The sequence below is a fragment of the Cydia splendana genome, chromosome 10 (assembly GCF_910591565.1).
Source record: "Cydia splendana chromosome 10, ilCydSple1.2, whole genome shotgun sequence".
Classification (NCBI taxonomy): Eukaryota; Metazoa; Arthropoda; class Insecta; order Lepidoptera; family Tortricidae; genus Cydia; species Cydia splendana.
In genome coordinates, this window is record NC_085969.1 from 20,018,712 (window position 1) to 20,046,573 (window position 27,862).

At 37.4% G+C, this 27,862-nt stretch overlaps 1 long non-coding RNA gene across 1 annotated transcript in view; it reads right to left on the reverse strand.

Moving 5' to 3' along the window:
• The window catches only part of LOC134794468 (uncharacterized), a 379,329-nt gene that overhangs the window by 312,649 nt on the left and 38,818 nt on the right, over positions 1-27,862 (reverse strand). The window lies entirely within an intron of this gene.

Sequence of the window (27,862 nt, forward strand, 5' to 3'; positions counted from 1 at the left end):
TAGAATACAAGTTTCAATGAAGTTAGAATAAGGAGTACTAGGTTAGCGTGGTATGGGCATGTAATGAGGAGGGATGAATGCCATATAGGCAAAAGAATGTTGATGGACGGAGAGCGGATGGTAGACCCAAAAAACGATGGATGGATTGTGTGAAAGAGGATATGAGAAAAAAAGGAGTGAGTGCTGAGGAGACGAAAGACAGAGGAGAATGGAAGAGAAAAACATGTCGTGCCGACCCCACTTAACGTGGGATAAGGGCAGGGGAAAGAAGAAGAAGAAGAGAATAAAAGTTTCACTTTAATTATCAAATTGTTACAGAATCGGCCTGAAGCAGTTCCAGCGTCTGAATTGAGATAAAATAACACAATAAGCTCAGATGCGCCATCTTGTAATCCGTTTATATAAACGAACTAGTCGCAAAGATATCCCAAGGGGGACAATTTAATTGTACCCTTTGTCGAGCGGATTGGTAATGCATTCTGTACAATTATTTAACACTTTCGTTACGTTAATTTAAATTGGAAAAACGCTATTTAAATACATGTGTTTTTTGTAATAGTGTAAGTATTTTTGTTGACATAACAGGAAAATGTATTGTCGTATTTTTGTATATTTAAATATTGTTTATGAAATAGAAAAACTTCGAGTATAAAATGCGGGCGGTTTTGTAATAAATGTGGATACAATTTTATTGAAAATACATCAGCAAAAATGTGTCTCCAGTATTCTCCATTTTTTAATATATTTTTAGCTAAGATACTTAGGTATTACGAAAATATTTCAATAGATTCTGGATATAAATAATTATCGTAGGTACACTGTCCTATACAGCCATAAAAACTATTACAGGCTACTACTGTCCTACTGTCCATTATTATTATTTTTACAGTACATATGGTGCTACTTTACCGACCTAGTGCGGTAATTGGCACAATACGCGCGTATGTCGAAAATTTAAAGGGTCATATGTACTGTAATACGTTGTACAATACACGTGCGAAAAGGTAATTCGCAACTCGTGTCGATTTAAAACACTCCCTTCGGTCGTGTTTCAATTTATCGCCACCCGTTGCAAATTTCCTACTTTTCGCACTTGTATCGTAATGTAGTATTAAAATTAAATCAAAGTTATATTACAGTTATACTTAGGTACATAAACTGAAATAAATGTCATATACTAAGAAAAAGTGACCAAGGCCTCCAGTGCCCCTGGCTGGAGATATATGACAGTATATGACATTTATTTCAGTTTATTATTTATATAGTAGTGTTTCTAGTTGAAATAAAAATAAATTAAAATATTTTCTGGAAATAATTTAATTTGTTCTAATACTTCTAATAGTATAGGTACATACTATCAAATTAATGTAAAACTATTAATATACTGTAACAACCTACAATACCCACATCTTATCCACCCATTTCGCATTGCACCAGCAGTTGACCAAACGTTATGTTATCGACACTCGAAGACACGGACCGTGTCCTCACCATATTCCAATTGCTCCCATTCAGGACTAGCTTAACTTGACCTTGAGTGACCTTAACATACATGACCTTCAGAAACGTGATCAGCAGCGCAGGACCTCTAGAATCGTAATAACTGTGCATAATTGACAGCTTTTCAAATGTAAAGTTGGGTAACTAGAGAACTTTTCAGTTAAACAGGAAAAACGAGTAAACCGGAAGAGTGACATCCTTACCCATGGACCTAGAATACTACGGACGTAGTTTTGCTAAGACAAAAACTGTGATTCCATCATCCACCAATTTCCTAGTATTTACGCGTGACACACACTCATTGACAGTTATCTCAATGCCCTCATCCACCAATTTGCCGTCAGACGGATCGAAACGTCAGTGAAGTAAATTAGTCCAAGAAAAATCTAAGCTGAAGACGGTCGAAAGTCTGTACATGGAAGATATTTGAAAAAAAGTTGGCTGGGGATACTTAGAATCGATAACAGAACACGTTCCAAAAGTTTTTAGATTTTTTGTCTGTTTATCTGTTTATCTGTTTGTCTGTTTATTTGAACGCGCATCACGTGAAAATGGCTGAACGGATTTTGATGAAAACTTTACTAATCTGTCGAGAAAATTCCCGGCCAGGTTATAGGCTATAAAAATTCAACCCCTAAAAGGGGGGGTAGCCACAACACTCGATTGACTTAAGTTTGCCCCTGAATCGTATGGCGCTACTTAGGAAGGAGGCGCAAACTTTTTTCAAATATGTGCTACCACTATTGAGTACCCTGGTAAACTAACAGATGGCGCTGAATTAAATACGTTGTGACAAGAATAAGCCACCGAGGAAAGATTTTGCGGTACGTAATTTTTGGGTACGGATATCAACAAAAATAATTGAATAATTATGTTGATTTAATAAATTAATAATACAACAAAATTAAACGACAGTAAATTAATTGCCCCTCATTGCACAATTTGCACAGTCTTTAGGGGAACTGAGTAAACATTAATTAATAAAGAAAACTAAAAATGAGTTTACATAGTTACATAGTGGTAAAATAAACACACATAATTATCAACACGCGTATAATTGCATAATTATTTAAAATTATTAATTTTCTCCATCATGAATTATACCTAATCGTAATTATATCGCACCTATATCAAATCCATATTCATACAAGGTGGGTACTTTGAAAAAAAAACATTTCATTTGCAGTGCCGGATTAACCCTTTTAGGCAAAATAAGCACTTGCTTAGGGCACCACGTCTAGGGGGCACCAAAACCGTAGGCAAAAAAAAGCGCAGGCTGCATCAGCATTGCAGTCGTCGTGGAGTAGGTACCTACATGAAACTTTTATACGTGTACAAGTACCCATCTCTGTATGAAATCCTGGATTCGCGGCTGGTTGGGACTAAAAGTAAAAATGTACAACTGTCTATCAAACTGCGTTTTTATATTAAATCGAAATCGATATTGAAAATAATTGTTTCACCATTAGGGGAGAATTTGTGTTACATGGTATCACTCGTCTACACGCACACTTTCAAACCGTCCGCCATTGCAGTGTCACAGTTTGTCTTAAGTGACATTCCCTCTGTCAAATATATAACTCTATGTCCTTACCTATTCTCTTCTGATTAATAATGTCAGAAAAAACTGTGTCAACGTCCAATGTTATTTCAAACATTAAAGATGTTTTCTTCTAAAGCTTACGAGCATTAAAACTTAGCAAGTGTAAAAAAGACACCGAAAAAATGCGTCATTTTTCTATATTTTTGAGATTTCCAAAAAGAATTTTTGACTTGTTCAAAATATTTTTTTCACCATATTGTAGCCCTTGTTAAGAAAAATCTTTTGAGACCTGAACCATTCACGTAGCTCTAAAACTCATGAGACCAGGGCGATGTCTCACTCTGACTGAAATTGGTGGGCTATTACTGATGCGATCGAAAAAGAATTTTCAATGTTAAAAAAATGTATGACGGCAGTGAACAAATGAAACGTTACTATATTTTTTTGGGAAATTAACCATAACTGTTTGACAATAGTGACATGTTAATTTGTGACCTTACTCTCCGATACATCTGATGGCGCCAGGTTCTCCCAAATTTCGTTCACTCGTGCTCGAAAAGCGATCAGAATGTCCCCGAACAAACCGACCGTGAGATAGCCAGAAGACTGCATAAATCTACATAATCTGTGGGTGACAGACGACAAAAACACACCGATAATCCGGACTGTGAATGGGAAGTAAACGCTCCCAGCAAAATTAACCCTCGCAATAAAAATCGATCACTAATGTGCCGTGTGAGTTTTGCCGCATGCCACTTGGGCGAAGCATCGCGCTAATTTTTCATACATCACTCGACATCGGTACCGGTACCATTAAAAGGATTTATATACCAGCTGAGCCCCTTCTCAGATTTGAGAACTTTAGGTAAATATCTCCGTCACGCTGACGGGGGTGGCTCCTAAAAGTCCTAAAACTAGAGAGAGGACAACTGCAGCTTAGACGAACAATCTCAGAAATCGAGGTTTCATTCTCGACATTTTGCTTCTCCAAAACTTAACCAATCGTAACTAAATTTTGGGAACGGGATGAAAAAGAAATTACGTATGTCTGACCGTTTTGATTTTTGCGTTTATTGTTGCCGATTTTGTATGCTATGCGTCTTTTTACGGCGCATTTATTTGACCGTTTTTAGCGCTTTTTTAAAGTAAGTTTAAAGTAGTTCTTAAAAAACAAGTATGTATACAGACACAGGTACTGATAATATTGAATTCATATAAAAAAATATTCTTCTAGAGCCAAAATGTAGACGGTAAAATGTCGACAACGTCTGTATGGAAAAATTACCACTAATGTTTCCTCTTAAGCCGACTTATTTCTGAATGCGTACTGATCAGCAATTAACTTGCATCAACGCAGCATTTTGCTACCTAAATCGTCCTGATACAATTCTATCATAGGCATGGTCTTTAACCTATGCCCAAAAGTGCTTCACGTCTAAATAAAGCAGGAAATCTGGTCGTGGTTACGATTTACCCAGCGGTACGAAGTAGTCAACTTTCCCCTATAGTTCCTCGGGTAAAAAAAGAAAGCAGAAGCAAAGCGCTACCAGACAAGGACAAAATTCGTTTCATTGTCTGGTTTCGTCTTGCATTAGGCTTTGTTCACACAAACTTATCCCATTCAGAGCTAGAGCGTGAAATGAACGCACCCTATTCGGACGCGAGCTTCGTCACCCTTATTTTTTTTGTTCATCCTTCCATTGCAAATTGCAGTGCGGATGGAATGACAACGACACAGACATATTTATAATTAGACCACTGATAAATGAGCAGTCTTTTCAAAAGGCTTATTTCTCTATGGACACTATACAAAAATAAGCCCTTATGAAAAGACACTCCTCAAATGGTGGGATGTACAACTAATATTATTATTTTCTAACTCGAGAAAAGTCCAAAGAAATTAACAAAATATAATATTGATACGCAAAAATGTCACGTTCTGATACATTCTGTGACCACAGTCGTAGAGGTTTTATTACAAACAACAGGAGCAGCATGGATCCATTTTTATCACCTGTCATTAAGCCCGTCACTTTCGCACTTTACATACTTACTTGTGACCGCGACCGTGCTACCGCGGCAAATCTACGAAACGTGACAGTGACTTTCATAGAAACTAAGCAATGAGTGACAATTTGATGACTCTCTCTCAACACATGAAGGAATAGACACGCTTGGTTTATAGTTTCGATCAAATGAATAAGTCTGATTAAGCATATGTAAGTAGACAGCGATTACGACGCATACGTGTATATGCAAACGAGATTATTATTGTAGTGAATGCATACTTGGTGTCCATGCAAGCCACGACACATGTGAAGTCTGTTTAAGTGTCATTGTACATCAGCAATTACGACTCCTCTCCTCTATAGTCAAACGAGATTACTATTATAGTGGATGTACGTTTGGTGTCCACACAAACCATATCACATGCGAAGTCTGTTTTAGTATATGTCTGTGTACAGCGATTACGACGCGTGTGTAGTCAAACGAGATTACTATTATAGTGAATGTGTTAGATGAAAGCCTTTTTAAAAATGTATAGAGGAAAAAATGCCAAGGCGTTTTGAATGAAATGGGTTCAATTTTCAAGTATCTTGTTGTGCGTGTGGTGAGGTATTTAGTTAAATATTCAGTGTTGGTACATAACTATACTTTTTACTTGGCATTAGCAGAGTGTAGCAGAGTGTATGGCTACATAAAATAGATTCGTAATATGCCTTAATGTCTAAAAATAAATTCTCGTTTAAGAACCTATTGCCTTAAAAATTTACCCACGGCACAGAATAAATATTAGTACTACCCATAGGTACAGAAGGTTCACTCTCTAAATAAAGTGTCTATTCGAGAGATAATACAAGCGCAAGCGCGAGTAAGCGTCCGTTCTGTAGCGGTGCGCGGCAACTACTATGACTAGACACCAAAATTGGTGTGGGCCGCATGTACTACTTGTAGCGACGCGACGAAATCGCGGAGTGAGCCACGCCTGCCCACGGCCAAGAGTAGTGTTGATAGTATCTCGAGTTTTTTGAAAGCTTAATCTTACGTATTCATACTTACATACCTATTCCTTCGTATTTACGTATTTCGTGTTTCCGAGTATCTATTCGAAATCGTTTGTGTCCTATTCCTATTGGTTTCAAACAACCAACCTTTATAAGTATCTCATTTTACCGATCTCTTACGTGACCTAATTTACAAATATCCCTAGATTTTACTTTGAGTTTAATTAAGGTACTAGACCCATGTAAGGCCCACCTAGTTTATTATTAGACACAAAAAAATACCATGAACGTCAGAAGAAGATAGCAATGTTTATTTTAATCATTTATTGAACCAACGACGTATTAATCATGGCTTTGGCTCAGAAAACAAAGTTTTGTATTAATTGTAACCTTTTTAAAAAAACGATCATCTGGGCCTTATTTGGTGCCCTGTCTCCTAATAAGACCCGGGCCTTATTATGACATAAAAATAATATTTGTTTTAACATCTATATTCCATTTTACATTAGTACCTACATAGGTACATTAATTAAGCGGGGATGCTAATTCATATTTATAGGTTAACCCGTTATTAACGGCCTATTAATTAACCAAGCGAGTCCCAGGAACCAAATTACGTAATAAACAACTGTAATATAATCTCAGATTTAGATACATGGGTATCTTAATGTCAAACTTACCAAAGTAAAACACACGGAATGTGAAGGCATCGCGCTACGCTCCTAACCCCTATACTGCCCTCTTAAGCTAAAAAGCCGTATTTGCATTCAGTTTTCATACAAATTGACTGCAAATACGGCTTTTTAGCTTAGGAGGGCAGTATATCTGTACCCCTAGTGCAAATTTCATTCAATGGTGTGACGCGACGTACGCGTTTGCGTCAAGTGTCATTTTGTATGGGATTTTGAGTTTTCAAAACATCCCGCTTGGCGCGCTGTTCAAATCTCATGCAAAAATAGACATAACGCAAACGCGAACGCTCGTCACGTTCGTCATTGTTTCACTCGATAGCAGTTTGTTTATCCCTCGTGCATTGAAACCGTCGCAACGCTCTAGATTACACTTTTCGAACCGTGGTTCAATTATTAACTAGATTTGTTATAAAATTCAACATGTATCATCCCTGTTGTAAATGTAAATACAGATGTACTTAGTGTATAATTATTTTCCATCGTATTTTCGCGGAAACGTACGAAAGTGTCTTACTATTTCAGTCAGTCTCTGTACCTACAAAAAGTACTGAGGTTGACTGAAGTAGCACGACAGATACGAACATTTCCGAGAAAATACGATGGAAAACAATTATCACTACATCTTACATAAACTTTTAAGTGATCTGCTGCGGGGCAATACGTGATAACTTCGCGTGTGTCCTCGCCCCAAGTTTAGGGACTCCCAAATTGTTTGAGTTTTCAAGTATGCGTGATGGGTTATAATAATGTCATATTTACACTAAACTATTGGCGCCTCTGTAAATATGTGGAGGAACTTGGGCACAATGGGCCGGGCTATTATGTGTGTTTACCTGTCAAGTTTGATTATTAATATTTGTCTGTGCAACGCGATTTAATGGGAAGGATAATTGGAACTATCGGAAGCATAGGTACGCGTACGTAATCACTAATACCTATTAACAGTTTCACTGCCAGCAACCCACTAGGCGTGTTCTCAGTTTGTAGACGCTTTTCGCTACATACGATTTTTCCCATGTTAACGCTCGTAGCGCCGTAACACGCACTGGCAACGACTGACTGCCTGATTCAAACTTTAATATAAGTACGTCAAAAATTAGCTCTAGACTTAGAGCTAGTCTAGACCAGCGGTCGGCAACCAGCGGCCCGCGGGCCGCGAACCTCACACTTGCGGCCGGCGAGCCTCCCTGGCTATTTTGTATGTACTATTGACAAATGACAGTGTCTGATAAAGTCATAAATATTAACAAAGTGCGGCCCGCGTCCTCTTCGTTAACTGCTATGTGGCCCTTGGCTGCTAAAAGGTTGCTGACCGCTGTTCTAAACATATCCGATCCATATCCATATCAACGTCACTTTTGACACTGACATATCCAATCCATATCGTATCTAAAGCTAATTATTGACGAAGGTATATTAAAGTTTGAATCAGGCCGTGAATGTGTTAATAGGAAGGTTAATGGAAATTAATAATTGTTTTTCATATGAATATCATTTCTATGAATGTCATAGGTTCTCTTTTATGCTCCATGAGGTAGCTACTTGCGTGTACAGTCGCCATCAGATATATCGGAGCGGCCAAGGTGTTCACAATATCTGAACACGCGCTCTGACGCCCTGATAATAGAGGCGTGTTCCGATATTTGTGAGCACCTTGGCCGCTCCGATATATCTGATGGCGACTGTACTTTGTAACAACTCTTGTTTTTACCATGGTGCAATAAATGATGAAATTAAATGAAATGAATATTCGTGAAATCAGTACGACAGTGTGTCAACCAAGCTCAAAACTTACCATACAAAATACAAACAAACGGAACATTCATTTAGTTCCGTCACTAATTTCCAGTGACAGAACTAATCTCGTGTAATCCCACCCTATTACCCGACCGAATCAAAACACCCAACTGCATATTGCCTTCCATAGCGCATACGAATTTTCAACTCGTTAGAGTAATAACAAGCCACAGATCTAGAATGACGTTTACGGGTCAAAAGCGTTCGACTAGTCTGGCGTCTTTTCTGAGGGCAATAGGAAAGTTAACGATTTGGGTATATTTTACTAAGGCTTTAATCAAATAGCTTATAACAAATAGAAGGTTGGAACGTGCCTATAATCGCCCGGCTAGGAAATTAGTAATTAAAGTCTATTTGTTTTCTGATGTCCACAGGAAAGTCGCATAATCTTAACTCATAATAAAAAGTTATTGACTAACTTTGCACCATCTTGAACAGAACCAAGTGTGAGAGTGTCATTATAACGTCCTATTTTGGCATTGCAAATGTCAAGCAGTGCTATTTAACCCAACTCTAGATCTGTGTAACAAACCAACGAACTAGTTAAAAACATCTCAACTGCATAGGCATTCCAACAGAGACTACGACATTTTAACTTGTTAGTGTAACCAGAGTCCAGTAAATAACAGATAATACAGAAGACTGACAACCCCCATATAAAGCGAGAATCGTGATTCAGATGGCGCTAAAATCGCTGAATATTATTTTTATATAATGCCTTTATTATGCTCCAAAACAACGTCAAACGCAAGTCTAATTTTACGTTTCGGGATTATAAATAGCAGAATGGGTTCAGTTTTCATACGCAAATGACAAGCATCATACAGGTAAAACTAGGATAGATGACTAAGGGAGATAGAAGGGAGGGAACTCGGTGCAGAGAGAGAACACGTTATACGGCGCAGAGAGAACAATACAATACAATACAAATATATACTCATAAGAGCTTGTTGCTAGGCCTACATGAATAAAGTATATTTTGATTTTGATTTTTTGAAATACTCTTTATTGCACACTTCAATAAAAGAAAACAATTCAAAAGAAAACAGAAACACAAGCAGTGGTAAACAACAGGACGTAGAACGAAAAGAAAACAGAAACACAAGCAGAGGTAAACAACAGGACGTAGAACGAAAAGAAAAGAAAAACACAAGCAGAGGTAAACAACAGGACGTAGAACGAAGAACGTGTCATGGTTGTCGGTCTTAAATACATCCTAGTCCCAGATGTAACCAAAATGAAACGTCCGTTCGGGAATTTAGTAATTACGTCCTCAAAGACAGCTCGTTCTTGTGACGCGGACTAGAAAAGGTCACGTAGGGAAAATTAGAATTTGGCCCGGACCGTCGGCTGCTAGAATTTGCCTTCTGATTTTCCTATTAGCGAATCTCATTTGTGATCGTGTGGGACCGAGAATTGGGGTCGCTGAATATATGTATGTACATATTAGATTAGTATACTTAAGTCATTTGTTTATCGTTGAAGAGAAAAACTTGATGGCAAAAGATTCAACTGCTTTTCGACTCGTTATCACCTGCAATAATATGTTACACAATGAAGGCCGCCAAAATACTGACACAATTTTATTTGTAGAGCCATAAAATAAATAAAAAATAAAAAACCTTTATCATTCCAAAATCTTACATAACATGCAGTATTTAGTTGTAGTTATTTTACGGCTACTATTTAACTGATCACCAGATTTAGTAAAATTTAATACCAAAAAAATCTATTTTACCACCCTAAAATAATGAATGATCACCAAAATTATAACACCATTTTAATGTGAAATGATTACCAATTATATTACATTTTACTATCCTTTTAAAGGAAATGACACCAAACTAATCATTATTAACCCAAAAATAGTAAATGATTACCAAATTTCAAACCCCATTTTAATGTGAAATGATAACCAAATTATTACATCTTTCTATCCTATTAAAGAAAATGACACCAAAACAATCATTGTAAACCCAAAAATAGTAAAAGACCACCAAAATAAGAACTCCATTTTAATGTAAAATTATAACCAAATTTTTAAATCTTGATATTATATTAAAGCAAATGACTCCAAAATAATCATTGTAAACCCAAAAATAGTAAATGACCACCAAAATTGTAACCACATTTTAATTAAAAATGTGCAATATTTAATATAATTATCGTTATCCTATTAAATTAATTAATCCACTTCGTCACCTTTTTCTAGTAGCATTTTATTTTTGTAACAGTCGCAGTTCTAACCTAACCTAACCCACTTTTCTAGTAGCATTTCGTTTCTGTAAGGGTCGCAGTTCAAACCTAACCTAACCTAACCCACTTTTCTAGTAGCATTCCTTTTCTGCAAGGTTCGCAGTTCAAACCTAACCTAACCCACTTTTCTAGTAGCATTTTTTTTCCGTAAGGGTCGCAGTTCAAACCTAACCTAACCCACTTTTCTAGAGTCTGGCTACTGAAATATTACACAAATGTTTGGCGGGAAATTTAAAAAATCTTGGGCTGGTCACACTTTGTTTAGTAGGAATTATAGTTTTGATACTAGAAAATATTTTTGATTTTCTGTGCACACGTAAGGTACCCAAGGATAAGTTGACGTGCACTCAAAGTCAGCTCACATAATTTCTACCACTAGGTAAAGTACAGTCTGTACAGTATGTTAATAACTTAATAATTTAATTTTTTATTTTGTATTGTTTGTATTTTTTGTTTGACATGTAAATTTGTGAATAAATGTACATTTATGAATAAATTATCTGAAATCTGAAAGTCAACGATAAACACATATGTTAACGCTTTCTCCCCATATACTATTGTAACAAGGCGAAAAATTAACTGTATATAGTGTAAATAAGACCTAGCTCGACAATACCGTAATATTAATCCATCACCAAAAAGATTACATAGGTAAGTAATATGCCAAATATGCTAAATGCTAAGTATCATAATATTTATAGAGCACCAACCTCCTAATTTGTTTACATTTGTTTAGGAGTTGTAAACATTGCAGTTTTTCGTTATACAACGCTACACGTCGACTTCGCACATTGTCGTAATTATTTACGAGCTTAAATAATAGTTTGCTGACCTCACGCAGTATAGAGATTATTAATAATATTTAAAATAAACACCTTGTAAACCGCAAACAATTTGAATGAATGACATAAATTGACAACTGACTTTTAGCTTTTTTTTAAATCATAGACAATTGGTGATACAACAACGAAATATCTGTCAACAATTTTTGGCTAGCCAGACTCTAGTAGCATTTCTTTTCTGTAAGGGTCGCAGTTCAAACCTAACCGAACCCACTTTTCTAGTAGCATTTGTTTTCTGCAAGGGTCGCAGTTCAAACCTAACCTAACCCAGTTTTCTAGTAGCATTTCTTTTCTGTAAGGGTTGCAGTTCAAACCTAACCTATCCCACTTTTCTAGTAGCAATTCTTTTCTGTAAGGGTCGCAGTTCAAACCTAACCTAACACACTTTTCTAGTAGCATTTCTTTTCTGTAAGGGTCGCAGTTCAAACCTAACCCAACCCACTTTTCTGATAGCAGTTTGGTTCTGTATGGGGCGCAGTTCAAACCTAACCTAACCCACTTTTCTAGTAGCATTTCGTTTCTAGAATAATTATTATTTTGGAGTCATGTGCTTTAATAGGATAGCAAACCTAACCCACTTTTCTAGTAGCATTTCGTTTCTGTATGGGTCGCAGTTCAAACCTAACCTAACCCACTTTTCTAGTATCACTCGTATCTGTATGGGTAACAGTTGAAACTTAACCTAGCCCACTTTTTTAGTAGCATTTCGGTCCTGTGAGGATCGCAGTTCTAACCTAACCTAACCCACTTTTATAGTAGCATTTCGTTTCTGTAAAGGTCGCAGTTCAAACCTAACCTAACCTACTTTTCTAGTACCATTTCGTTTCTGTAAGGGTCGCAGTGCTAACTTAACTGATAGCAGTTTGACTTACTTTTCTAGTAGCATAACGAAATGCTACTAGAAAAGTAGATTAGGTAAGGTAGGTATGCGGTGCGGGATACGGGGGGTTGAGCGGGAGGGGCTAGTAATTTTGGCATCAGTTTACTTTATTTGGTAATATGTATACATTTTTTGGTAATCATAGTGGTTTATTTAGGTGAAAATATCGCATTAATTTGGTCTTCAAGATTTGGTGATCATTAATGATTTTTGGTGATCATTCAATATATTTGGTACTTGAATACAATTTGAAGTGCAGTCGTAATTAAAATGGTGGTACTTTTGTATGTTTAGGCCTTATTTTTTTGGTGTTCAGTAATTTTTTTTGGTAAGCATGATTTTTTTATTTAGGGTACCAAAGTATTTTTTGGTGGTCATTATATTTGTAGCCTTATTTTACTTGCATTACATTATAATATTTATTTCCTACTAGCATGCATTAAAGAATAGTTTTAAATTTAAAGTGTTCTAAAATTATTTATTTATTTAAACTGTATTGCACAGACACAAACACAGGAAAAATGTACAAATGGCGGACTTGATGCCTAAAGGCATTCTCTACCAGTCAACCATTATTATTAGTCAACAATTATTGCTTTTTAATAGGTAAATGTTTTTTTTACATTCGTGTAGTTATATTATAATTACATATTTAGTGTTGTAGAGCCATAAGATCGTGTCACATATTTTTGCGGCCTTCGAAGAGTAACATATTATTGCAGGTGACTGTACCCCTAGTGTCAATTTAATTAGATAGCGTGACGGGCGTTCGCGTTTGCGTTATGTCTATTTTTGTATGGGATTTGAACAGCGCACCAAGCGGGACGTTTTGGAAACTCAAAATCCTCTACAAAATTACACTTAACGCAACGTCACGCTATGGAATGAAAATTATACTGGGGGTACTGGTGCGACCATGTGACAACGAAGTGCAGAACACCTAGGTAGTCAAGTACTCAATATTATTATTATTATTATTCAGAGCCCACTGTGTCCCACTGCTGGGCAAAGGCCTCCCCCCTCTTCCTCCACTCGTCTCTATTTAGTGCAATATCTGGCCAGCCTCTCAAGAAGGAATCCAAGTTATCCCGCCATCGCCGACGAGGCCCGCCGGCTCCCCGGTTAGACTCGTGGGGCTCCCACTCTGTGGTTAACTTGGCCCACAAGTCGTTCGGCATTCGGCAGATATGACCAGCCCAGTTCCATTTTAACTTAGCCTCTTTCCGAGCTACGTCCATTATTCGAGTCTTAGAGCGCAGCGTGGCGTTTCGGACTCGATCTCTTAATTTTACACCTGCTGCGCTCCATAGCTCTCTGGCAAACCCCGAGTTTGGACTTCTGAGCTTCCGTCAATGACCAGGTCTGAGCACCGTAGGTGAGAACTGGAAGTACGCACATGTCCATGAGCCAATAACTTCTCTAAAATATGTCCCATAGTCCTTAATTCGCTGATCCTGACTCCATAAGAGCTATGGGACATATTTTTGAGTATGATTTTAGTGCACCCATAAATTTTATACTTGACACAATTACATTTTGTCAAAAAACAAATCTATTTAACGCTATGCTTTCTTTGAATATTATGGTCCCAGTCGTATTTATATGCCCTCCAAAAATTCGGTACCTATGTCGCTTTTTAGGAAAACGTCTACAAAACTTTCGATCAAAATCCTGCGCTTGCACATACATATGTCCGATAACTCTTCGATGTGCGAGGTGGCGGAAATCAAAAGAACGATAACGTGCGGCGTGGAAAAATATTAAATTTCATGTTTTACCACATTTTCAAGAATAGACCAACTTAGCCTTAAAAACTTAAAGGACTAAATTAAATCCTTTCAACAAAATACCAGATTCCGACTTAAAATATTTCAAAATTTTTAAGACATTTTAATTCGAAGCCGTTTTTGGAGCCGTAATTAAATCGATATTACGCACAAAAGGCTTAATTAAAGTACAACTTCAAAACTTCGCCGCCCGCTTTCTTAGTTCACCCCTAATTTGGCGACATCTGCAACCCCATTGGAAAATAATTACCTAAAAGTAAATTATGCACCCTTTAAAATGCACCTTTGGCCAAATAAAACGTATTATATCGCCATGTGGCGATTTAAAAGACACTTTCTTGGGAGTTGCATCACACTTGTCTAAATTAGAGATGGGGGAGGAAACTATGATATTACGCCTCGGGGCATGGGGGCGCAATACGTGTCTTGGTAGCCTGAGTATTTTTATTCAAATTGGGTTTGGATATGATTATTGTTTAAGGAAATACGTAAGTATTAAAGTTTAAATGTTAAATATGGGGGTCTCTATTGTTTCCCATAAAGTTTTAAGTTATAATGTATTGTTTGTCCGCATTTTCGTTAGTCCGAATTTGGCTTTTCTCAGAAACGCGTAACTTTTCAGGATTGCCATAACCTAAATACATATCTATAGGATAACCTTACGGAAATCCTGAAAAGTTAACGGTTTCAGAATTCGGACTAATGATAATATGACAATCATTACATTATGACTTTCAATAATTATGGCTAACAAAGGGACCCCTAAATATGGTCCTGAGGGTTTTTGAGGACTAGGGAGTTGATTTTTAAACGTGAGCTTGAATTGTAGGTAGGTATGATGTGGTTGGCAACCTTAACATACCTACATATACAATGTAAGCGTTCAGAAATGAATTCCTCATAGTTTCAAAATCAATGATCTATTTTACCCCATGAATCAAAGTAGTTTACCGGTAAATATGTAACAAATACATAGATTTTATTCTAGCTAAATTATCAGATGCACTTTTTTCACTACACAAGTCCCAGTCAAAAATATCATCTAATATTAGCTCTACTAATAATTATTTTATGTACTAAATGTAGATAGGTACTTAGATACTTAAAAAAATGGATTTATATAACGTGAATTAACAACGAAATTGCTTTAAAACGAAAATTTCCTTTAAACCTAATCGGCGCCATTTTCCAGAAACGTATGAATGAAAACACTCAAAACGCCACGCGACCATTGCCGGCAATATAATTACCGGCCCGGAGCGGGAGAAAAAAGAAATATTTATTCACTATAGAATGGCGGTTGCCATTGATAAAATATTGACAATATTATCACTCTTAAAAACGCTTCGGACAGGCGAGGAGACGAAATGAATGCTCTTTCCTGACCGATTTCAGCCACAGCGACTGTGTGCTCTGGAGTAGGCAATTTTTAATTCGCGTTATTAGAGTGTAGCTGATCCACTCTCATAGCCTGGCTAGCCATAATGAAAATGACGTACGTAAACCAACGCTAAACGAAAAGATAGTGTATCGGGATGACAGATGATAATAAAAGTCACATGACTATATCCATACATTATTTGAGTTTCGATTCAATTTTCATCTCGACTAAGCCCTCTGGAACAATCGGTACCTATCAAGCTCGTCGTAGTCGTCATCGTGTCAGTACATCGTGAAGTATAACAATTTTAAACGATATGAATCCACGTAGGTACGCTTGTTGTGAGTCCACTGTCAAATGTGGTCTTGTATCGAAAATATACTTAAAATTTACCTCTGAGCTCAGGGCTACAACCGCGAAAATCGAAGTTCGTAGATTGGACAAACACCAAATGAAAAGTAAAAATGTATCGGTATGTCAGATTCTACGAAAAGTCACGATTCCATAGGTTCCCTTATCACTCACCTACCCGCGGTTCGGGCGTTTATTACATGTCAAAATACTTAGGACTAAAGGATGAAATACTTATACCGTGTACAACGATTAGTTCTATGGAATGGTTCTGCGGCAATAGAATGCAATGGCTTTGTTAGACTGAAAGGTACTGGACATTTCTAACCTACCGATATTTTAGAAGAGCTTTTATTGAGTACAGTTTAGATGCAGTTCTATTCCAATTTAACTTACTGGAAGAAGGGCTTTGTTGAATAGACTCAATTTATTTGAAATTATTTGAAAATTTTATATTTATTGCATATTCAATGAATGTTTATGGTTTAACTCGCGTGTTTTTGATCGCGACATATTTCAGACCATAATAGTATTTTGTGCAACAGGTACATAAAAAGGATTCTTAAAATTCAATATTTGTGCGATTATTATTGATTCTTGAATTGTTTCTATGAACAGATTTAAGCAAGTCTTCTTCTATATAAATAATTAGATAATTACTTACTATATACAGTGTGGAAAGATAAGTCGGGCCATGAAGCACTACCACCAGTTTTGACATTGACAGATACGCTCGCGTCTAAGTAACTTACTTTCTATGCATCTCGCTCGTACTCGCATATTAGTGCAAGCGAGATGTATAGAAAGTAATTTACTTAGACGCGAGCGTATCTGTCAATGTCAAAACTGGTGGTAGCCGTACTGGAGGGAAACTACCTTAAATCCTTAAGCTGGCTCATTTTACTTAAAGGAGACATTCCTTTATTATTAAAAAGAAACAAAACTGCATTTAAAAATTTTTAAAAATTCGCTTGTCTCGACCGGGAATCGAACCGAGTAAAACTTCCAAAAAATAAACACTCGCTATTTTTTTCTACTAGTCGATACAGTTAAAATGTTAATGAATGATAACATTTCTCCAAGAAACATTAGGTCTTACACTCGTTTGTCGTACAAAATATCCATAAAATCGAATATTTAGTACTCAAGAATATTTTTAGACAAGCGAAATTGAAGAAAAAAAGAAAAATCTATGAATGCAGTTTTGCTTCTTTTTAAAAATAAAGGAATGTCTCCTTTAAGTAAAATGAGCCAAATTAAGGATTTAAGGTAATTTCCCTCCAGGGCCCGACTTATCTTTCCACACTGTATACTACTTACCAAAATTCTACTTACTTCCACTAGATTAACGAGTCACGCTAGAACGGTTCCGGCCCGGGACGTGACTTCCGACACTTCTTTTTCTGTGACAGCTGATCGGTGATCTCGTGATGCTTTCATAGAAAACTGAAGTGTCGGGCGCCCTAGCCCGGGCCCGGACCGTAGTAGCGTGAATCATCCTTTATTCTTAATGCTTTTAAATTCCCAGCTAAGATTCCAGTTGTGCATAAGGAATATCTACATTGTATTCTAATATTCCCAAGCACCAATCCCATCGCTTTTTTTGCCAAGTCCTCGCAAAATTCCATCCGACCAATTACATTCCTTTTAGGCAAATCAACAAGCTAGCCTGTTACCATAGAAATTCAATCCGGCCAAATCTGTATGTAAATGTATTGTAATTGTGGGCCGATATTCGAATTACAATTTCTATGTTGATTAGTTCTGTTACAGGAAAATTTATGTTGGCTTCTCCGACTGTTTGTATAGTATAATTTTGTTTTTATGTAGGTACATTTGAATCGGTACATACAGTGTTATTATATGTTCGAGAACGGTGTTTATTTTGAAATGTAAATGTGAATACTTTTGTTATTATATGACGGTAGAGGCATGTTTATACATATGGTAAGAGATGGTCTCTTTTTTTTTGATTATTACAAATTTAACAAGATTTACATTTTCGAATAAAGTTAATTGTTATTGTATGGTCAGTTATTATTTTATTATCATTTTAATATTTTACCCATTCAAAGTTGTTTATAAAGCATCAATAAAATTAAAAAATATTAGCGTATAATACGGATAGCATGGAAATAATATACGCATTGATCACAGACAAAACATCCTCCAGACTGAGCATAGTCGCGCTACCCCCTCTGCCACGCATACGGTAAATTTACTCCATGTTCGAGTCGAAAGTGTCTTTGTGTGACGTCCGTGAACTTCGTCGTTTGAACGGACCAATCACGGCTCGGGATCTCGCTAACCTCGTCCCGCGCACCCCCGCATTTTTGGCAGCATCGGTTGCATGAAATAATTGCTCTAAACTCCGTCGTAGTCTATGGCATTGATAGTTTTTTTCAACCCATTGGCGTTAAAATACTTTGTCTTTGTTTTTAATAAAGTCTTTGATACCGTCTGGAAACATATTTGAATACAATTCTTAAAAATGTAGGATTAACGGCCTGAAAGAATCACGAATTGAATTTATGGACCATAGTACATATGTACATAGTATAGGTGCGAAAGCTCATCTGGTAAAGAGTGAACCTCGGTTCAACAAAAGCAACGCATTGCTATTACGAACCTTAATTTAGTATCCGTTATTTACATTTGCATAATTCCCTCGGTATAAGGAAAGCACTTTTCTCAAGCGATTGAAACTGCGGGGGGCTAACACCATATTTGTGTCACCGCGAGTGTTACGACTATAAAATTTACAAGTCATCGGTGTGTTTACTTACACCAAAAAGGTATTAATAGAAGAAGTGTAAGTTTAAGAATAATACATACTATAATAACTTTTAACGGATGATTAACGTATATTGACTGCGTAACGTAGACTGTATTACGACTGGTCTAGATGATAGGTACAAAATGGCGGGCATACTGTGCGATCTTTCGAAAGCATTCGATGTAATAAATCATAAATTGCTTCTAAATAAGTTAAGTATGTACGGCATTACTGATTCCGCTCTAAGTTTGTTTGCATCATTCTTGTCTAGCCGTAAGCAGGTGGTCAAAATGTCCATAGGTGGCAAAACAGTGTCTTCAGTCACTGGTTTTGTCAATTTGGGCATCCCTCAAGGGTCGGCAACTGGCAACACATTATTTTTATTATTTATTAATGACCTCCCGTCGGCAATTACGAGTGGCAATTCTATTCTATTTGCGGATGATACAACAGTCATCGTCAACGCAAAAACGCACACGCAGCTTGCTGAACAAATTCACGAAGCAAGTGACCAACTGCAAACGTGGTTTTCCTCTAACGGCCTGCTCTTAAATATGGCCAAATCACATGTTATGATTTTTTCAGGACGTAACGCTGAAGTGCCACCGTGTATTGCTGACGGGCCTATGCCTATATGTAATGAGACCAAATTTCTAGGTTTTACACTTGACTCAAATCTGCATTGGAAGTGCCATGTTGACGGGCTATGTAATAGGTTGAGTAGTGCTATTTTTGCTATAAAAAAACTACAACCATTGATATCTAGGAAGTCACTGAAGGCCGTATATTTCTCGCATTTTCACTCCTTAATGTCATATGGTACGGTTATTTGGGGCAATTCCACGGATGCAAATCGCGTACTAATACTCCAGAAACGTGCGATACGGTTACTGGCAGGAGTTAAACCCAGGCACCCTTGTAAGTGTTACGATATTTCAAGGGTAAAAGATAGTTTTAAACAACAAGTAACGAATCAAATGTTTATTATGCAAAATATCCAACTATTCAAAGGAAATTCATAAATATTCAAAATGTCACCAACCTTACGCGAAGACGTCTCGTTCCGAAGTGTCAACTGTCAACCGTGACCGACCAGTTGTGACGTAGCCATTCGTTCACTATGAATTTAGCTAGCAAAGTGTTGCCAGTGCAATATTAATAGTCACGTTACAGTCGGCCATCCTTCAGGAACGAGTCTCTTCGTTCTAGATATTATTCTAATTTTTACAAATACGCTTTAATCACAATATCAGTTTATTTTAGAAATTCGTAATTCGTCTAAAATCTATCTTATCTAAGGATCATGACGTAATTCATATATCAATAATTCAATATCATATACAAGTTCATATAATCCTAAATCAAAAGATCACTCCAATTATAGCCATGAAGTAAGGAAGTTATTCCTCGCTACTCCCCCACTGTCATGACTGCGATGTTAGGAACCACTCCTGGGCGGTGAGTTCGTACACCAATCATGCCCGATTCCAGACACCCTCCCTAAGTGTGGAAGTTACTTCCTTCACAACCACACAATCACTTATGGATATGATTGAGCCACTCCTGGGCGACGAGTTCATACGCCAATCCTGCCCGACTCAATCATTCCTCTATTCATCATTATATCATTATAATCGAGTCACAAACTTATCTAGTTTGAGCCACTCCTGGGCGGCGAGTTCATACGCCAATCATGCCCGGCTCAAACATCGTTTACTATCCTACGTTTTCACAAAAGTCATATTATTATTATCTTAAAATATTAAAGATTCACTTAATCAATACATCCATGGAATTTGAGCCAATCCTGGGCGACAAGTTCATATGCCAATCATGCCCGACTCAAATATCCCTCATTCAAAAATATATTTTCAACATTCGATTAATAGGTTCGATTACATTTTACCAATCAGTGCATTATATCATATCAATCACAGTTCTATAATAGTTAAATCCGTATATTTTACGATAGTAAAGATGGCTAGAATTCACTAATCATGGTAGATTTCAAATTTTAAAGTTAACTGTAAGTATAAAGTTACTATTTATCTAATGTATTGTTCATTATCATTAATCATTCTTCATTGCTCCCATCATCCTCACCATCTTCACTTGAAGAGCAAGCAGCGGTACTAAAGCTAAGCCAAGGGAATATTTTATCAATTGCGACAACTGTCTCATACCTAGCTCCCTTTTTGGTTAAAGGAGTATCCTCCACAAGAAAGCGATCATTTGGTAAAACTTTTTTAATTCTATAAGGGCCTTTACATTTGGCCTCAAGCTTTTTAGATTGACCTGGTCCCGTCACTACAGCCCTCGCAATCCTAACTAAATCGCCCTCTTTGTATACTGTACTTTGTTTTTTGTTTCTGTCATATCGCTCCTTTGTTTTTTCTTGATTTTCTTTTATATTATCCGAAGCTTGAGACCGAATGTCCTGTATCGTTCTATCGTCTACGTTTTTATCCTCAATCTCATCCGCGATTTCGTTTAATATGCCTTGTGACGGGTTTGTAAGTGTTCTACCAAACAAGAGTTCCGTCGGTGTTTTCTTTGTGACGTCATGAACTGTCGTATTTAACCCTAACTGCACATCAGGGAGTAAATCTTCCCAAGTGTTCTTATTTTTGCCATGCACCATGGAACCAAGAGCAGACAAGATCGTCCTGTTGTAACGTTCGACCTGCCCATTGGCCCTTGGTGTAGCAACGGCGTTGAGGATGTGTTTCGTGCCAATTGACTGTATAAAGGTTTTGAATTTCTTACTTGTGAAGCTTGTGCCTCTGTCTGTTATTAACCGCGTAGGTGACCCAAAATAACTGAAAAGCGTTTTAAATGCCCTAATGCTTTCCTTAGTTTTAGTGCTTCGAACAGGAAAAAGGCTTACGTATTTTGTGAAAGCATCCACCATCACTAATATGTAAGTAAAACCGCGTCTACTTTTTGGGAATGGGCCGAGATGGTCGGCGTGGAGTGTGTGGAACGGAACGTCAACCTTTGGGATGGGGTGTAGTAGTCCCTCTCGGGAGCCTGCTGGCAACTTATGGTGAGCGCACTCAAGGCAAGCGGATACGTATTTTTTTATAAATTTACGCATCTTTGTGAACCAAAATGAGGAACGTATCCGCTCTAGCGTCTTCTCAAACCCAAAATGACCTACGCTGTCATGGTTAGCTTTCAGAAGTTGCCAACGGACTCCTTTTGGGACTACCCACCTCGTTCCACCATCTTTAAGTACGCGAAAGACCCGTCCATTTTTAAGTGTATAATCCTTGTAAATACTAACGATCTTAGGTGTCTCCGGGTCTTCAAGCATATCCTTTATGCGTTTGATTTCGTCATCAGAGGACTGCACAGTGGTTATCCAATCTTCAGTACCAACGGATAAAACATCCAGTGTATGTGTTGGCTCAGGACCCACTGATACAGGTCCCCTGCTGAGGGCATCAACGTGTGACATTCTTTCACCCGGACGATATTCGATGGTGCAGTCGAATTCTAAGAATTGTATCCACCAGCGTGATATGCGTGGGACAAGGTCCCTTTTAGTAAAAGTCGACCGTAAGGCGTTGCAATCACTGACTATGGTGAACTTTATACCGATAAGGTATGTACGAAATTTACTCAGAGAATTCACAACAGCAAGCGTCTCGAGTTCAAATGAATGTAGTTTCATTTCATCAGGCTGAGTTTGACGGCTATAGTAAGCGACTGGCCGCCAGGCATCGGATTGTTTCCTTTGCATCAGTATGCCTGCAATGCCGAATTTGCTGGCATCTGTATGCAATTGCGTCTCTGCAGTATGGTCGTACAATGCTAGAACAGGCCTATCTACTAGTTTCTCCTTTATGGTTTGAAAAGCTTGGTTCTCTGAGTCACTCCACTGCCAGGGAGTATCTTTCCTCAAGAGGTTCGTCAAAGGCCTCGCTAATACGGCGAATCCCTTAACGAACCTCCTGAAGAAACTCGCCAACCCGAGGAACCTCCTTATTTCGTGTTGATTGGTTGGTGTTGGGAATTTGGCTACGGCTTCAGTTTTTGAGAGCCCGGGCCTTATACCATCCTGATCTATCTCAAATCCAAGGAAATCAATTTTCTCTTGGAAGAAGTGACACTTTTCCATTTTTAAAGTAAACCCTGCTTCTTTCAACAAGCCCAACACCTCTTTGAGACGTTCAAGCCCTTCCTTGAAGGACTTGGACGGTATCAAAATATCGTCCATATAAATTACGACATAGCTCACTTTAGATTTACTGAGGACTTTGTGAATTGCTCTCTGAAAAACGGCAGGAGCGTTTGCCAAACCGAATGGTACCCGGTTGTACTCATATAAACCGTCGGGTGTGACAAACGCTGTTTTCTCGCGGGAATTCTCGGCTATAGGAATCTGATGATAGCCTGAGGCTAAATCTAGGGATGTAAATAACGACTGGCCAGAAAGCTGATCCAATAGATCCTCAATATGTGGCAAAGGATAATGATCTCTTTTGGTGCGGCTGTTGAGAGCGCGGTAGTCTACGCAAAGGCGTTTTTCACCCGACTTCTTTTTGACTAATACGATTGGGCTCGCATAAGGAGACTCGGACTCACGCACTATTCCATGATCCAACATATCACTAACCATGTCCTGAACTAGCTTACGCTCGGAATTAGCTAGACGATACGGTCTATATACTACTGGAGTAGTGTCCTTAAGGTGAATCTCCATCTCAGTCACGTTAGTAAACCCTAAGTCGTGCATTCCAGTTGAGAAACAATCTTTAAATTCACTTAGTAACTCTTCGCATTGGCGTTTCTGGCTATCGGTTAACTGTTCCCCACATTTGGGTCTTACGGATTCCTGAGGGAGCAAGTCATTTGAAATATGCAAAACTCTCTTACTACTACCTACGAATTTGGCGCGAGTAATAAGGGTGTTTTCTTTAAAGTGTAGCGGTGTTGAGCTAACATTCTGAATAAAAAGATTGCAGTTAACACCTTTAACTTGGTATTCACCTGGCATAAGGTAGTATTCTTGCCCAACGGGACCCCTAATCGACCCATTCACATAAAAATTGCCATGACAAGAAATGTTAGACTTTACTGGAACAGATATCATTTCACCTACATCGATGGAAACATCACAAGCCGTATTTAACTCAACTTTAATATCATCTACATGTTCTGTTCGTTCAAACTTCAATTCTTTCGGAGTCTTAATAATCGTCAACGTAGGTCTCTCCGTATAACTATGTCCAAGTAAGATGTTACATTTCATTAAATGGTCATCTACTATAAATACTTCTACATTCCTTTCTATAATGCCCTGAACCTCTATATCAGCAAAAGTAAAACCCAATGGTAAGTATGGGACGTTACCTAGGCCTGTCAAGTAAGGACCCGTAACTTCCTTCCAAGTAATACCCAATTGCAAAGCAGCATTTTTCTGAATAAGAGTAGCCTCACTACCTAAGTCTACTTGGCACAGAATGGGGATACCGTTTACGTTTATTAGAATCTTATATTTGTCGCTAGTATTTTCAGACACTGAAACTCTAAGAACACTTTTCTCCTTAGGTGGATTTTCTTTGGTTTTTGTACAATGTAGAGAATCGTGACCAATAAAGTTACAAGTAGTACACTTTAATAGGGGTTTGGGACATTTAAAGCTAGGATGTCCCACACCCTGACAATTAAAGCACTTAATAGTTCCCTTCTGGCTATTACTTTTAGTTGCGCTACCGTTAACATCACTAGGCTTTGATAAAGAACTATTTGTGTTACCTGGACGCCGATCGCGGTTCATATTATTTGCATTATCTAATTGATTTCTATTATTCGATTTTATGGTTTTAAAGAATTCAAGTACATCTTCAGGCTTGTCAAATTTGGCTGCTTGGGCGCCTACGCGCACACCTCTGTCATCAATCGCGTAAAGTAAACAGTCCACAGCTTGCTTTCCAAATATCTTACATCTATTCAAAAGATTAATTTTGGCAAAGTAATACATTTCAAATGATTCCCCAGGGCGTACCCGTCTATTAAGCATATCAGTTAATAATTCAGCGTAATTTTCAGTGGCTGGAAAAGATTCTCTCAATAAATCTTTCCACTCAGTCCATGTATGCTTAATTGAGGGTAGACCCTGATACCAGGTTTTCGCAAGTCCAGTAAGTTTTGGCAGAGCGTAGTGAATCGTTTGTTTATCGTTCCAGTTATAAATTTCTGAGCATTCCTCGACTTTATCGAGCCAGACATTTACTGTCTGCTCTTTCGACATAGGGTCAAACTCAGGTATGACATTATTTAAACTCGAGCCAGAAAACGATTCACTATGCCCAGTCTTTGATTTTAATAATTTTACAAACTCATCAAGAAGACTTGATGTTGCTTTGTGCTTCTCATTTTTATTTCCATCAAAGTCAGGGCTGCGTTCCTTAGCAGGTGTTCTTAGGCAACGATCACGAATATGACGGTGGTTTCGTGGCGTATTTTTGCTACGGGCTTGGCCACGAGAGGCACGCAATGCTGGCAAAGAACGCACTTCCCGCTCGTCGTTTATTCGTGAACGTTTGCAACGTACCTCACTTTCAAGAATCTTGAGCTGTTCTCTTTTCCGTATGAGCTCCTGCTCTCGCTGTCGCAGTGATTCAGTGCTATCGACGCTCGAACTTCGGCGACGACTGCGGCTAGGCCTCGTCCGCGAAGCGCGATCATCACGACGACTGCGACTGCGACTTGGCCGTGTCAATGAGTTGCGGGGTCTGCGTAGGCTGCGGCTGCGGCTGCGGGTATGTCGCGTTCGCGTACTCCGATCATCACGGCGACTGCGTCCACGGCTGCGTCGCGAGCCTCCAGGCCGCTTTCTTTCAGTATCTTCGTCACTCATTTTCTGAAACTCGGATACATTTATGTCAGTTCTTGAAGTTGGAAAGCCTTAAACAATTAAATTAACAAAACATAAAAGTCAGTGGAATCGATCACTCGGTCTAACGTTACATAAATTTATGTCGGAATAAGATAATTAGTCATCTATTTCAATTATTAAGAATGAGGGTAAGTCACAAAAATCACCTTATTGTAAAGTATTCTATTCTTTTTTCTTTTTAAATCCATATTCATCCAATCCATGTCTGTTTATTTTCACGATTAATTGTACACAATGTATATAAGTATATTTATTCTTTCTATTTTTAACTATATTTTTGTATTTTATCGATATTTGAAGTAATTAAAAAAATAACTTTTATCAACCGTTTCTCTTTAATCCATGTTCATCTGCTTCAAAATGTATTATTTTTATTACTAAAAACACTAAATATATATAATATTATTAGTTCTTTAATATTTCACTTATATTTTAGCAATTGAACAACGTTTTCAAAAAAAATATTAAAGATGTCGGTAGGATTCCAATTTGAAATCCATATGCATCAGTTCACTGACAGATCATTTCTAAAATAAATGATACTTAATATGTTTAAATATTTAAATTCTTTCTATTTTCACTAATATTTTTGGTATAGCTACTCATTTTTTTATTTAATTTGAATTCAATAACGTTCGAGCTAATGGCGTGGTATACGAAAAGTTTGTTTATTTTTTCGCAACGATCCCTACTTCTGATATGTTACGATATTTCAAGGGTAAAAGATAGTTTTAAACAACAAGTAACGAATCAAATGTTTATTATGCAAAATATCCAACTATTCAAAGGAAATTCATAAATATTCAAAATGTCACCAACCTTACGCGAAGACGTCTGGTTCCGAAGTGTCAACTGTCAACCGTGACCGACCAGTTGTGACGTAGCCATTCGTTCACTATGAATTTAGCTAGCAAAGTGTTGCCAGTGCAATATTAATAGTCACGTTACATAAGGAACTATTTAAGCAAAATCGAATAATGTCGCACTACTCACTATACATATTCGAAGTATTGATGTTCGTTAGAAAAAACTTGCCACTGTTCAAACGTGTTGAGGTCACGGGCAAAATAATCAGATCCACGGGGAGACTCAGAACAGTGCCGCGACGCATGGCACTTTCATGCAAAAACCCGCGAGTAATCGGCCCGACATACTACGAGCGTCTACCCGCTGAATTACGAACGGAAACATCTGACGAAACATTTGAACGTCAACTGAGAGTCCTTTTATTGGATAATCCACTTTATTCTGTAAATGAGTATATGACCCTGACATTTTAAATTGAAAATTGAATCGTATAAATTTGACATGTTCTCAGTTATTGATTTATGTATATTGTAATATGTACCTAGTATTTTATTTAGAACATGACGATCATTAAGAGATACTCGTACTAAGTTATTACCGTATTTTGTTTTGACATGAATGGATAAATTGTTGACATAAGATTAATTATTGCAAGACATTTTTTAATTTGTATGTATTAAATAATATTATGTAAATATAAATGACGATCATAATATAAATTCGTGTAGATTAGTCTAGCATAATTTATAATGTAATTTAATATTATGAGAATAAATATCTAAATCTAAATCTAAATCTATTAAATTAATTTAACTTAAAAAAAATCATACCTACTAAATTGTTCCCATGTTTAAGCATTTTACGTCAAAAATGTATTGTGACAGTGACGTAGGAAGTGGCGCCCTCATTTAAATTCTACAATTTATTGCCGGACTATACCTTAAAAGTCATAATCATAAAACTTCATGAGTTATAGCCGGTTAAACAACTTTGTCAGTAGAAAAAGGCGCGAAATTAATATTTTCTATGGGACGATTACCCTTCGCGCCTACATTTTTTAAATTTGCTGTTTTTGTTGTACTGACGGAAAGGGCTTGACAGACTATAAGTGATTTTACGGTATGGCATTTTTTTTCAAATGAGTAATGATAATAGACAAAAACAAAGGAAACAGACCACCCACCGAAAATACCTCTTACGCATCGAATTTACATTGTCACACTAAAATAAATGACTATCCCTCGCGCAATTTCACACCCCTTCTATCCTAATTGAACCAAAATACACTTCAATTTTCTTTGTGCTAGTGTAATTTTAGCATCAGTTGGGGTCAGTACC